We start from the raw sequence: 13835 nt of genomic DNA on the forward strand, positions 1-13835 counted from the left end.
GCCCCCGAGCCGCGGTGGAGCCCCGGCCGGGCCCCCTCCCGCGGGCTCCCCTATGAGGTCAGCGCGGCGCGGAGGCCCCGCCCGCGGCCCCGCCCGCCCGCCCGCGGCCGCAGGGGGCGGCGGGCCGCGCTCCGCCCCGCGGCCGCCCCGCTCCCGCGTTCATTTCATTCCTCCCCTCATTCCGCGCATTCCTCGCATCGCTGGCGCCGCGCAGCCCGGCCGGGAGCCCGGCCCGCCCCGCCGCCGGCCGGGCAGCAACTCATCCTCGGAGGGCTCCGTCCGCCGGCCCGCGGCAACCTACGGCCGCGGTATAAATAGCCGGGCGGCGGATTAAAAATAGGCGCGGGGCCATAAATAGCCGGGGCGGCCCGGGGGCGGCGGGCGAAGTTTTGCCGTCGGAGCGCGGCGCGCTGGCGGTGCGCGCAGGGGCCGCGGCGCGGAGGTAAGCGGGGCCGCGGGCGCTTTGTGCGGCGGGGCGGGGGGCCCGTCCCGGCCGGGGGCGGCCCGAGCGGGGCCCGGAGCCCCCGCAGGTGCCGGGGCGGGCCGGGCCGGGGGCCGCGGCGGGGGCAGAAGTTGCTCGGCGCGGAGTTGCGGCGCTGCGGGGCCGCGGCCGGAGCTGCAACAGGCGCTGCCGCCCGCCCCGCTCCGCTGCGCTCCCCCGCTCGCACTCCGTGGCCTGAGTCACCGCCCGGCACCGGGCGCGCTCGCACGCCGCTCGCACTCTCTCACTCTCTCTCACACACACACAGGCTCTCCCCCTCGCACACGCGCGCACCGATCCTTGGCATTTTTCACATATTTTGTTGGTTTTTTTTTCCCGCGGGGAAGCACGCACGCCGGGAGCAGCCCCGGGCCGGGCGCGGAGGCTCGCAGCGCTCAGCAGCCATCCCCGGCCTGGCGCGGAGCTCCCGGCGCTGCCTCCCTCCCTCCCCGCGCTTGTTTTCTTCCAAAAGATGAAAGAAGGAATGTCCTTTTTCGCTGCTGCTTCTCCTTCTCCAGAGCTGCTGCCGCTGCCGCCGCCGCTGCTGGTTAATTGCACATTCAAGTGGAAAATTTTCGGGAGTCAGCAGAAACGTTGTATCCAAAAAAGACAAAGTCGCAGTTACAGCAACGCCGAGGAGATTGTCCCTGGAAAACTTCCTTTCGGTAGGAACCGCAAGTGTTTTTTGGTGGTTTTTTTGGTGGTTTTTTTTTGTTAATTTCTCGGCGAGGTTTTGAAGAGCTCCATCGCCCAGCTGGTGCGGAGGGCCGGTGGCAGCCTTTGTTCGCGGAGGAGCGCTTTCAAAGGAAGTACACTTCCAAGGGGGAGGGAAAACTTATACAGTGCGCCTTTTGTACCCAAATTAAAACAAAGCGGCCCCCTCCACACAACCAAACAAAAACAGCGAGGCGAAATAAAGCGAGACGAGGGGGGAAATATATCTGTTTTCACCAAGGAAAAAAGTTTGCGCTCCTGCCTCTGTGTCGAGCACGGTCCTAGTCGTGATTTTTCTCCTCTTGAAATCTGTTTTAAGTTGAACGGTGTTACCAGTATAAAAATATTTATGAAACAATGAAATACCAGCCACCCACGTTTCTCAGGAGAGTTGTTAACTTATTAGAAACAAGTGCCTGCCTTTGATATGGAGAAATGAAAAGTGACCTCCAGAAGTGCTGGAAAGTTAGGGAGCAGCTCTGCCCTGCGCTCTCTCAATGGAAATGGCTCCCAGGATTTTTTTAAACTGCTCCTTTCTAGGCAAGAAAGGGCAAGAAACATCCGATTGTACCGGTGTTTTCTGACTTAAAATAGCGTGTATAAGAAGAGTAAGCTGAAATGGCAGAGCCTCAGGGAGAAAAAGTCCATGTGCAGCTGTATTCCTGTATTAGCAGGAGCATATTTGCTTTCTCTTCGTGCTGATAAAGTTTGGAAATGCAATCGTGCAGGTTAGCGGTTCTGCAGGGCTGGGTAAGGGCTGACTTGGGAGCTGTGTGTGGATAACATGCCTGGCTGCATGCTCAGTTATTCTGCAGCACATCTAATATGGAAATCTCTGTGGGAATGCCTCTAACAGGAAAATACATGTAAATAACTACGTGCTACCTGCAATTGAATATGAAAACAAAAATGATTATAATTACATTAGGACTTAATTTAAAATTATGTAGGGTTCTTCTTACAACCCTAGATTGGGAATGTGTGTCTGTAACGTATGATGTATTCTACCTCTATAAATAGTTGGGGAATACCATTACAGAATATTAGATTGTACTGATGGTAAGATGGTGCTGTTAAAAATGACACAGACCTGGATATTGAATTACTTCTGGGGGTGGGAGGGAAGCTTGCATGTTTGTTTGTATGGGAACATATGTATTTTTATATACACACATATACACACACACGCTTTATTTGGGAATAGAAATACAGGAATTAATACAGCAGATGTTCTTGAAACACAAAACTGAAGATTTTATATTTGAGTCTCGTTCTGAAGTTGCAAGTTTTTAAAATTCACTTTTTGAAATTATTTTCACAAAGGGTAAACATTTTAGAGGTGCATTTATTTTTTCACCTTTGTGGGAAAACACATCTTTTCACGCTGCCCTGGTGTTTAATTACATCATAAAGAGTTTCCTATACCAGTAGGGATAATTCTGCATTTTGTTTGCTCCAGGTTTTTATCAGCTGACCAAGCAGAAATTTTAGATGCAAAATTCTTTCCATTTTTCTTCTTAGCAATCTAGAAATACCTTTGGGAAGTTCTTTATTGCTAAACACATTCAATGTATTTTGAGCATCCATCCTGCTTACAAAGCTTTGGTGAAGTAAATATTATTGGCCCTTTCAGCCAGGAGAGTGGAGCAGCAGCTCTTGAGGTTCAAATTGTGGTTTTATATTCTCCACAGTTTCTTACTCTGTGCTGAGTGGGGTGTGCAGGAGCACTGAAGCCAAGGAGAAATGTTGATTTGACAGGAGTCTTAGTAAAGACAGAGTGTGCTTAAAGGAGTTTTAATTAAACAGGAGAAAAGAACAGCAGAAACTTAATTACGAAGCAGCCCCGGCCATGAGTGTCCAGCTGGGCAGTGATAGCGTGTGGGGATGTGTGAGCATGTGTGTGCTGTGTTTGGTGTCCCTTGGAACCACTGGGTTTTTGTTGTTGTTGCTGCTGCTGGATGCTGTAGTGGTTTTGGATATTGTTAAAGCGGTTTCTGGGCTTTGTTTGTCCATGCCTGAAAAAGTTAAGTTCAGTTGAGTCACATGCTGAGGGAAAAAAAATCCATTTCTTCCTTCTTTCTGTTTAAGCTGCCTTTGTGATAATGTTGTAAACAAACTTTCAAGGTACATTACAGGCAATACAGGAATAAAAGCTTCAGAATTATAGAGAAATACTGGCAACTTTCTTTAAAAAAAAGTGAAAGGTAAAGACCTGCAGTTGTGTATTATGATACAGCTGTCAGTTTTCAGTCTGTAAAGTAGGATGGTTACACTGCTGGAAGAATGTCACCAGGAGTAATCTCATTTTATTAGGAGGTGCCTAAGATTGTTCCCAAAACATGGAGATTTACCGTGCAGTTCTGGATGTGTGTGTTTGGGAGAAGGTTATCTTCAAACCTGTTATGAGCACTTGCTTTCTTACTGGGTACACACCATATATATATAAATATAAAAATATGCACATCACTCATTCTAGCTGGTATTTCTTCATGTCATTAATATTAACCCTGTACCCCTCTGGAGATGGTTTAAAAACTGTCTTTCTGTAGTGATTCCATTTATTTAAAAATAAAGTATTGGCTGGATCCAGTCCTTGCTCAGGTTAAAGTGACCAGGATGACTCATAGGAACAAACATTTGCTGGATCAAATACTGAGATATTTACAGCATGTGCTTTATGTCCATGGTTGGTGCGATGTTTGATGTGTAAAGAAGGACATCTTTGATTTAAAAGAATATTGATTTGACACACATACTTTTTCAAATTTCTGCTCGGGGCTTATGTTCTGCTTAACTTGTAATCTGCCTAAGACTGGAAGGCAAATTTCTATTAACAGCTGATCATTCATTCCATTTGGGCTCTTACTCATAGCATGTGCAAATATGAGGCGAGGGCTGACTTCTGAGAAATCTGGTCTAAATTCAGGCTAATTCCATCAACTTCATACGGCCTGTTGCTGGATTACATTGGCTGTAATGAGGGTGCAAATTGGCCCTTTAAAAATGATTTTGAAGTCTCCAGCTCATCAGAGGGCCCTACCTTTTCATGAGAGAAATAATCCTTTTTTCTGGGACCTGAGGTTTGATTTCTGCTGTGGTGCCGTGTTGCGCTCTGCCATTAGCGCTTGCCGCGAGTGGGGATGGTTTATATTCCTAAACTGCAGCCCTTTTCTGTTAAAGAATTGTTTGAATCTCAACAAAATTTTAGAACTTTCAGGAGGTAAATCATCTCCCTGCCAGCAAGGGCTGTTACAGGTTTTGTGGCAGTTTGTGCAAGTGCTCTGTAATTTAGATTGCATCCTGTGATGTATGAACAGATGAATGGCATTATTAATTGGAAAGCCAACTGACTCTAAGCTGTGCTGAAGACACAGTTTTAGGAAAAAAAATCTCTGCAATAAGTTCCCACTTTATGACCATATCTTGCTCTCTGTTCTTGGACAAAACTCCTTTTGACTTCTGCAAGTGGAACAAGGATGGAATAATATTTCCTGGAATAATTTTGTTTTTGGTTTAAATGGTTGCTCATTTCCAAAACAGAAGAGAGTGAAAAGTTGCAGACTTAAGTCCTTTGAGGCAGCAACTTCAAATTTGCTCCTCAGATCTGTCACATAATATTCAGCTAAGTGTTTTCTGATTTAATACAACAAACCTCTCGTTTTTGTGATCCCACTGCAGTCACTGTGAGTTTCATCTTGTCATTTGAAAAGCCAAAATTTCTGTCTGTGCTGATGCAGATTCAGCAACTTTTATACTGGATCAGCTTATTAATATTCAACCAGAATTACATTAATTTCGAAACACCGGGATTGAAAGTCAAAACCTGGCTCCTAACAACTAACTGGAGTTATTCCACCCAGGAAGTTCTCAAAGAGCAACCCACCACAGCTCCGTGCCCTGGTTGCTGGGGTGGATTTCGGTGCGCGGGGCCGGGACGCGGTGGAAATCCGCGAGTGTGGGAAGGGTGTGCGCTGCTTGCCCGGCTGGCGCAGGGCTCTGACCCCATTTCCTGGTCCCTCCAGCCTGTGCCTGCCTTGTCAGAGGCAGCCTGTGTTAGTCTGGCTCCTGTCCAGTGCGAGGTATCACCTACAACTTTTTGTTCTTTGTCTCCTGCTCGTTGTTTACTGGAGCGGCGTGATTATTGCCCTGCATCCTGCCGGACCTTGGCTGGCGTTTCCAGCTCCCCTTGGGCTTTCCCTGAGCCCGGGGCTCAGAGCCCCTCTGGGCGGCTGCAGGAGCACACGAGCACAGAATCCAAGTGTGTTTGCTAGCAGGTCGGGAGGTAGAATGTGAAATCTCCATGTGTGGGGAGGGGGAAGGGACCAAAGTTTGGGATTATGTGTAAAACTATTAAAATGCTATTGACTGGGAATCTAAAACAATGACGAGTGCTGTTGTTTTTACAGATACATGAACTGAAAACTGCTGCTAATGATGGGAAATGTTAATTATGTGAGAACATATTGAACTTATATTCTCTGGCATGAACTTTTTTAAATGCATCAACTGTGCTGCCTTTTATGCGCACAGCTTTCTAATTATCATAATTCAGTACAGCTCTGGCTTTTGGAAAGAGTTCAAGTGCAATCTCAACTTAACATGAAAGGAGTTTTTATTTTTTTTAACGGAGAATGTTCAAGAACAATTTGAAAAGATAATCTAAAAATGCTACATACTTAGCTGGGTATAAGTCAGAAAATAAATATGTTCCCATAACTGCCTATCAAAGCAGAACAGATTATTAGAACAGAAAGTTATCTATTTTTCTCATTATGTCTTTCACACTCCTACAGAACACAGCTAAAAGCACATTTTCATAATTGAATATCATAGACAGACCTACTATATATTGATTGACAGTCGTTTTTATTTTGTCAATTTTTATAATGATTGAGTAGATTGTTGCGCTCTTATGAAAAGATTATTTCTCCTCAAATACTAAGATTTATTTTTTTAGATGAATCAGGAAGACGACTTTCATGATACATTTGGTAATTATGTGTTTCTGTAACATATTCAAGTCCCCTTGCAAATGGTTGTTACTGGTCAGTTTTGCTTGTCTTTGTGGAACTTGAGGGGGTTGTAAATATCAGGTTTTCCTAAAGCACTCAGAAGTGGTTAGGGGGTTTTTTTTTGTTGTTGTTAGTTTTGTTTTGGTTGTGTTGGCTTGTTTGGTTTTTTTTGTTTTTTTTTTTTTTTTTGAGAAGGAAAAGTAAATTTCATGTAACTTGCGCCTTAATTGTCCTTTCAATTTTTTTTTTTTGAATGTGATCAAATTGCTGTTTTCCACATCACACGCTCCCCACCAATTTTTGGTCTTTTCCGTTACTACAGTACATGCTACATTTCTGAAATGCAAAGAAAGCCCCAGTGAAACAAAATGACTTCATTTGAGCTGGCACTTAAGAGTAGAATTCACTTCCATAGTGCTGAAATAAAAGAAGCCAAGTGTTTTAAATAGCCACTCCCCTAGGCCAGAGTGTTTTTAGAAAAGCTCATTGTCTAGATTTGAGCTGTAGCAGTATGCCTGCCTCTGTTAAATCTCCCGATCCAGACAGCTCGATTTCTAAAGTCGACATCTGGTTTACTCTTTGTTCACCTGTTTAAAAAAAAAAAAATGCAAATAGGCGAGTGTGCCATTGCCCTAGAGCTCTGCAAAAAAAATAAAAATGCTGTTGACAGTTTGTCAAATAGTGCTTCCAGTCTAAGACTGCAGTAGCCTATTGTTATGCCAGCAACAGGCAACAGAAGTTGTGGCACCATATGGCCAGTATATGCTTCAGATAAGCTATCTGTTAATTTAGCTTATCAGTGGTGGTTTGATATGCTTCGTGTTTGAATCGCCAACCAGTATGGCCTTGGGTACTTTTGGTGCCAAATTATTCCTTAACATTATAGACATCACAATTATTCCCATGGTGGAATCTCTCACCATTCATTCATCTCATGGTGCTGTGAACAGCAATGCTTATTTTTGGAATTAGTTGGCATGGTTTGTTTAGGGTTTTTGTTTTTGTTTTTGTTTTTTTTTTTTTTTTTTACATGGTTGTCTTTCTTATTGGGAGATTATAATTCAGGAATGACATTTTGGTTTTGAGGGGAGAAAATGTCAGAATAGCTTTTGGAAGAAAAGGTAAATTCATAGAGGTTTAGGGGATTAAAGCTTCTGTTATGTGTATATCAATTGAAAAAAAATATGATGATCTGGGACAATAGTTAATGGGAAAAAGGAAATTTTATTCACACCTAATCTATCACCAATATCAGTGCATACTTTTTTTTCTTGTCCTAAAGGTGGTTTACAGCTTAAAATAGAAAAACAAAACTGTAAACAGTTTCCACATCCCTGGTTTTACCTTCATTCTTTCAAAAAAAATTAACCTTTAAAACCAGTCATGTCCCTATATCTGCTGCCAGCTGATCTTTGAAGATTTTTTTTTCCCCCTGCTTTTTCCACAATCAACTGAAAGACAAGAAGACTGGAAGAGCCACTGGAAGCTCCTTCATCTTGCCCCTAGCCCTGCCTTTCTTTGGGAGTAATTATTTTGTAGCAGGAGGAGTTTCCAGCCATAAATAGAGTCTTCCATTCAGTTCTCTGTGCTGTCCTTAGGGCTGGATGTGCCTGTGCCGCTCTCTGACCTTGCAGCGCATTCCTGTCTCCTGCCTGTTCCTTGCAGGGCACCCCAGCTGTCCCTGGACCCTCCTCTTCCCTTGGGAACACATTCTTGCTCCTGGTTCAGCTCTCCTGCCCTTGGATCCCTGTGATTTTTTTGTGTCTCTCCTGCTGCAGTCAGGTGTGCCAGGTGCTCCTTGCCCCTGCCCTCTGCTGCTGCTCATGGTGTCCTGTGGGGTCCCTTTGCTGCTGCTCCCAGCCCGTCCTTGCCCTGGAGATTGGAAAGAAAGGGCCACTTGTGCTTGCCATGCCTTTCATGTCCAGGTCCTTAATGACCAAGAAAAGGACTTATATTCTCTCTCAAAGAAATTCACAATCATCTTCTGAACCTGTTTGCTGACACCACATTTTTTGTGGCAAAGAAAAGTAAATTTTTCTCCATTTGTGTGCAATGGAGTGTGAATATTTAAGAAAAGCATAAAGGGTTGAACGCTTTCCAGGTGTAAACACATTGGGACCAACATTGTACCAAACCTGAATCTGGCCCCATTAGTCTCCATTTGTGTGAAATGTGAGCAATTTGAGCAGTGGGCCACTCTTTACCATTTCACTGAAGTCCACCCAGATGAACTGCCTGGAAAAAGGCAGGAGCTGACCCAGGGGCCAGCTGGGTGGGCAGGGAAATGAGAGGTGATGCTCCCACCTTGCTGCTCTGCCTCCCTGCGCTTGGCTTGGCATCTGAGGCTGCTGCAGGGCTTCTGTTTTCTCTGCAGGGACATGAAATGTGTCTGTCCACTTTGGGCTGGTTTGGGCTTGCCCCCAAACTTTAAATCTGTTTTGAATTCAGATTTGGAGCTGAGGTCCATGGTGTGGCTCGTGCAGTCTGGTGGCAGCAGTGTTTTTTGGCTTCTGGGCATTGCAGGTTAGAGCTGTGATCTCTCATCCTGGTGTGACTGGGGGCCAGGTAAGCAAAGGGCCTGGGCAAGGAGGGCTGCTGAGCCTTTCAGCTCCCTGAGGCATGTGTGCATCTTCCCTGGGAGTTATTTCTGAGTGCCTAACTGTGAGAGGCAATTTTCAGTTCACTGATATATCCAGTTACCACCCATAATGGGTATGGCTGTCTTTGGAGTGCTGGCTCCCTGAAAACATAACAAATCTATGTTTATTTAGTACCATAGGACTCATCTTTGTGGGGGTTATTTTGATTAAACTCCAGAGCCTGTGAAGTTTTAGTTTATTTGGTATCTCCTCAACTTGGCTTTACTGGTGTTCCCTTGGTTTCAGCCACTGCTTTGTGATAGGAAACGCACAGCTCCAAATAATGTGTATTTTGCTCATTAAATTGACTATTACTTATGCACAGTAATTTCTTGCTTTGCTTCTTGGCATATTTTCTGTATGCTTACTGAGCAGCTGTAGATAAGCAGTTGAAGGGGCACATTTGGAAGACAGTATAAAATATGCAGCTTCCTATACAGATTCACTTTAGCCTCTAGCATTAGTAATTTTTTTTGCTGGTGAAACAGTGACCCATAAATAACTTTATCATCCAGAATCTCTAAAAACAATATGAAGAAGTCCAAAGGGTAGCAGAATTATTATAGTTCTTGGTTGTTTGGAAAATTAACTAATATTCTGGCTTCTGAGATTTTGGAAACAAATTAAAGAACCCTTTTTTTTAGGTAGCAGGCTGCTTTTAATGGTTCTTCTGTATTAAGGAGAGTACAGTATTGTAGGTTATTTATTTCTGGGCATGCAGTACAGGGTGAAGAGCCTGCAATTCAGCTTGCAATGCCTCTGTGCCCTGAGGTAAACTCTATTTCACAAAGGGAATTTTGATTATGGTCTACTGCTCTGTAGCATAGTGGAGGCTTCAAGAGGCAAGTGGTAAATGCTACCAAAGAAAAGCTGGATTGGAGCCACTGACGTCATCTGAGTAAATCTGCTGTAGGACTATAGCCATAAAATGACTGCCAGCCACCGAGCGCACTTTGGCCTTTTCTTGTCAAGTGTTTTAACTGCTGCTTTTTTCTTTGCTTTGCTTTTTTATTTTCCTCTGAGCAAGATGCATTTTGGTTTTGTTTTTTTTTTTTTCCCCCCCTTTGCTGGTTGTGCACAGGGGTGAAATGCAGAAATGCCAACATCCCCCTCCGTCCCCAGCACGCTGCGAGCGGCTGCAGCTTGCAGCTCAAAAATTAAAAAGTAAACCAGTACTTTTCCATACATGAGCCTGGCAGAATTCAGCTTCCATCACCAGCTATTTTTTAGGTGCAAGAGCCTGGCAGTTCAAGTTACAGCATACTGATGAGATTTGTGTTGTGGGCAAAAAGGGTTTTGATGCTCTGGAAGGCGTGCTTTCCTCTGGAAGAGCTCAGTGCATAAAAACTGGGCTTGAATTCTGAATTAGCACAAAATGCAGGGGGGTGTGTGTGAGAGCACTTAAAATCCAGTGTTAGTCATTGCTGTAGGGTTGACCTCAGCAGTTTCAGTCACTCCTGGAACAAAACCTCCCTGGCTGTTTGTTACCAGCCAGTCTCTGACGGTACTCTGTGTCCACAGCTGAAGACACCAGGTGCATTAACAATGGCAGCTCTAGCTCTAATCATTGATTAGACTAGCTCTAGTCATTGATTAGGGTGTAGCAGCCATACCTGTACCTAAGGGTATCTCTAAAAATGCACTGATATCCCAGCTGCCCTCCACTTGGATTTCACCTCTGTCAGGACTGCAATGAAAGTACTCAAGTTTTTGACAGTGGATTTTTAATTCAATTGTCAACATTCTCTTTAAATGAATTTCCAGGATGTTTAACACACCATTTTAAAAAAGCTGTAAAACATATTAATAATTATTAGCTTATTTGTCCCATGACAACATTTGTTTGCTTGATTGATGTACCTTTTTTTTTTTTTTACTTTAAAATAAAAACTAAGCATCCCTGTTTTTGAAGTTTGAGTCTTATGATCAGAAATATATTAAAACCAGTATCTTATCCATGAATCATTAGATGAGTCAGTTCCTGAAACCACTACAAGCCTTGCCGTTCTTGGCTTGGGCTGAAAGCAGGAAATCCAGGCTTCAATAACTTCCTTTCCCAGTACTGGCTATAGCAGCCTTCGTGGTTAGTATATGCTGCTTTTGTAAGCAATAGGAAGATGTATGTCTGAGGAACAAAGGCTCTCGAGTCAATTTGCTGAAACTGTTTATAATTTGTGGTCTTGATTTGAATGTCAGGATGCACTGGCATATACTGCCTTCTGTGCTGCAGTACATTTTCCAGCAGTCATATTCAGCGTATGAAATAAAGGGAACACATTATGGGACAATTCTTGGACAGAACCCATCTAATCAGTTTTCCCGAAAACGGGAAGATGTTTTTGTGAAATCATCCAACTCCTGAAGACTAATGGGAGTGAGAACTGAGCACATAGGAGTAAATTCAAAATGTTTATTTAGCCGTTACTTTGTTTTATGCTTGTGCAACAAGCTATTTTTATTCTGTTTCAGCACTCCAAAAGGGCTTGAAAAAAACCCAACCCCAACTTGGAACCTATAAAATAAAAACACATGATTTGTTCTCAGTCTCTTTTTTTTTTTCTTTTTTTGGTTTTTTTTTTTTTTTTTTTGGTGAAAACTGTTTGCCTCCTCATAATCAAGGACACATTGATTGTCTCTGTGTCAGTGGAGCATTGTTGGCTGCAGAGTCTGTCCTTTAAACTTGGAGTGCCTGTATGCTCTGACATCTGTGCAAGGGGATGAACTATTTGCCTTTTGGAGCTAATGGGGCCAGATTCAGGCTTGGTACAACGTTGGTCCTAATGTGTTTACACCTGGAAAGTGTTCAACCCTTTATGCTTTTCTTAAATATTATGAAAGATAGTTTGGTATCTTGTACTTATTATTTGGTTAATTAAACTCAAATTAATTAGCAGCACATAAAGGCCAAACCCACCTTCTTTAATTATTCTTTTTATTCTTCCCTCCAAAATACCATTTGTTTTTAACAAACCAGGAAGAATAAGAGTATTGAGAGCAACAGATTAGTAGGTACTACATTAAAAAAAGAAAGTCTACTTTTGACAGGTTAGTTAACCTGTATATGCAGAATTGGTCAAAAACAAATGCAGAGCTCTTTTAAACAGGCAGAACTGGGATTTTTGACAAAGGCAGCATTCCTTCCCTGCTCTGGGCTGGTTCAGGGGGTGCTGGAGCCCCAGCTGTTGCTGCTCAAGGGAGGAGAAGCTCCCTCAGGTGTGTCCCCTGTGCCATGGAGGCAGATGCTGGTGCTCCAGGGATTGCAGTGCTGGGCATCACACAGCCCATTGTGGGTTTAGCTTGCTGCATTGTAATTAACTCCTTGTAATAACAATAATTATAATAATTAACTTACTACAATAACAAGGATGTTCTTCCCGCTGCTCCAGCTTGCTGATTTTGGGACAGAAATCTCACTTCTTCCCTGTTTTCTGCTTGAGGGAAACTGTAAGCGCTTGAGCAGTGGAGAACAGCAGTGGCTTTGCACAGCATCAAAGCAAATGTAAAAAGAATTGTTTGTGTTTGTGATCGTAAGAAGTGCAATTTTCTATTAATTAATGTTAAACAACAGATTGTTTAACACAGGGAAGGAGAACAAAGGGAGGAACCTTCAAGTGGAATTAGCATCTTAAGTTTAGAATCAGGTTATAGTTGTGCTTGATTTAATTTTTTCCCTTTGCAAAGAAATGTAAATGATTTAATATTGCTTTTCTAGTTGAACAGTCCTGAATTTGGGAATTGTAATGCATAAGATCTAGAGATACATTTTGATCAGGTTCATACACTTTAAATGTGTATGAACTGAACATCTTTGTGCTGCCATCGATCAGAGAGATGTCCTGTTGCTCTAATGTGGATTTTGGTTTTGGATTAGAAGCCTGGGGCTTTGAATTGCTTGCTGTCTGTAGACCAAGTCATCAGTGGCTAGTGATTGATTCATTAATTAAAATCAATTTAAATGGATTTGTAAGCCTCATGTAACAGATTATCTTATTAGCAGCATGAGAAAGGCACTGTGATCTGCAAGGAATCTGTCGCTTTAGACAAAATATAGCATGATTTTATGGGAGAAGGTAATGAATTGCTGCCGCTGTAAGTGATCTATGCAAATGGAAGAGCCTTGCTTAAATCCTACATTAAACGGACTCTTCCTGTTGAACATATTTTATTTTTTTAAACCTCCTCTGAAATACTTGACTTTAATTGTGTGTGTGTTTGTGTACATATTCATGGTCACAATGACACATTAAGTATTCTCAAGTTTCTGATATATTCTGATCTTGGAGATTTTTATTTCTTTTTCTGTAACATCTCCCTTGTCTTATTGAAAAATATCCACAAGGAGAAAAATGATTTTCTAGATTAGTGGGAACAAACTGACAGAAAGAGCATGTAATGCTGTTTAATCCGTGCTCTGCCTGCTCAGCAGTGCTGTCTGCAGGGGACACTTTGGACAGCTGGAGGGGCAGGCGGGCAGAGGGCACTTCTGGCACAAGTGAAAGTGTTGGAGAGGTGGCAGCAGAAGCTTTCCTGGTGGGAGAGGGGGGCTTGTCTGTCATCTTTGTGCTCATTTTGTGACTTCTTTACATCGGGCTGTAGAACAAGTCATTGCAGGCACCTCTGTGTGCATTAATGTGCTCTGGGATCAGCCCTCAAGGATATCTAAGCCAAGGTGTCAGCAAAACCAACGGGAATTTTGGATTTGGTTTCAGAGCAGGGTTGTTGCCTCTGAACCATTGCCTTGCCCACAACTTTTCCGTAATCTCGGTACCATGTGTGCCTCATTCTGGTTTGCAACCCAGACTCCTTCAGGAAAGGAGATTTTTAATTGTGGGAGCTAGGTTGCAGCATCACTTTACACCTTCCTTCCTTAGCTTGTGCTCTCTGAACATTTGTGATTAGGGAGCAAAGTGAATTAAATTATGAGATCACTTTTCCATTACAATGAAGCTAGTTTCACTTCATTTCCTCTGCTGTATTGAAGAAATGGAA

General features: G+C 43.3%; 1 protein-coding gene across 5 annotated transcripts in view; it reads left to right on the forward strand.

The window, feature by feature from the left end:
- The first annotated feature begins 289 nt into the window (after positions 1-289).
- Positions 290-13835, forward strand: part of TEAD1 (TEA domain transcription factor 1) — a 152481-nt gene continuing 138935 nt past the window's right edge. For all 5 annotated transcript variants that reach the window (XR_009274824.1, XM_058806414.1, XM_058806410.1 and 2 more), the window contains exons 1-2: positions 290-442; positions 1000-1146. The gene's annotated coding sequence lies outside the window, so the exon portion shown is untranslated. The remainder of the gene's footprint in view (positions 443-999; positions 1147-13835) is intronic.

This window comes from Ammospiza caudacuta, chromosome 6 (assembly GCF_027887145.1).
Source record: "Ammospiza caudacuta isolate bAmmCau1 chromosome 6, bAmmCau1.pri, whole genome shotgun sequence".
In the NCBI taxonomy this organism is placed as follows: domain Eukaryota; kingdom Metazoa; phylum Chordata; class Aves; order Passeriformes; family Passerellidae; genus Ammospiza; species Ammospiza caudacuta.